The 362-nt window shown below is 47.8% G+C and overlaps 1 protein-coding gene and 1 pseudogene across 15 annotated transcripts in view; both read left to right on the forward strand.

The window, feature by feature from the left end:
- nrcama (neuronal cell adhesion molecule a) overlaps positions 1 to 362 on the forward strand; it is a 1,100,153-nt gene that overhangs the window by 1,026,234 nt on the left and 73,557 nt on the right. The window lies entirely within an intron of this gene.
- LOC116673022 (E3 ubiquitin-protein ligase Mdm2-like) overlaps positions 1 to 362 on the forward strand; it is a 26,356-nt pseudogene that overhangs the window by 8,719 nt on the left and 17,275 nt on the right.

Here is a 362-nt window from a genome sequence, read left to right on the forward strand (position 1 = left end):
ACAGCAGCAAAATGATGGGATCCTGGTAGTCTGTCATTTTGTCCTGCACTGAAAAGAAAGTGAAAACAAAAACACACAAACCTGTTAGTCTGGTGTACAAGAAATACATTACAATATTTTAAAACATGACTACAAAATGGAAGACTGAAATTTTGTTTGTGCTTTGAGGAGGCGGATTCAGAAAGTCGCTCTTCATCGCCAGACAGGAGGGGACGGCGGCGGAGGAGGAGGAGGAGCAGCTGCAGGAGCAGTGACCCAGGTGAGTGTCTCCTCTGAGGTGCCACCCACCCATTAGACCAGTGCTTCTCAATTATTTTCTGTTGCGCCCCCCCTAGCAAGAAGAAAACTATTCGCGCCCCCCC

The sequence above is a fragment of the Etheostoma spectabile genome, chromosome 23 (assembly GCF_008692095.1).
Source record: "Etheostoma spectabile isolate EspeVRDwgs_2016 chromosome 23, UIUC_Espe_1.0, whole genome shotgun sequence".
In the NCBI taxonomy this organism is placed as follows: domain Eukaryota; kingdom Metazoa; phylum Chordata; class Actinopteri; order Perciformes; family Percidae; genus Etheostoma; species Etheostoma spectabile.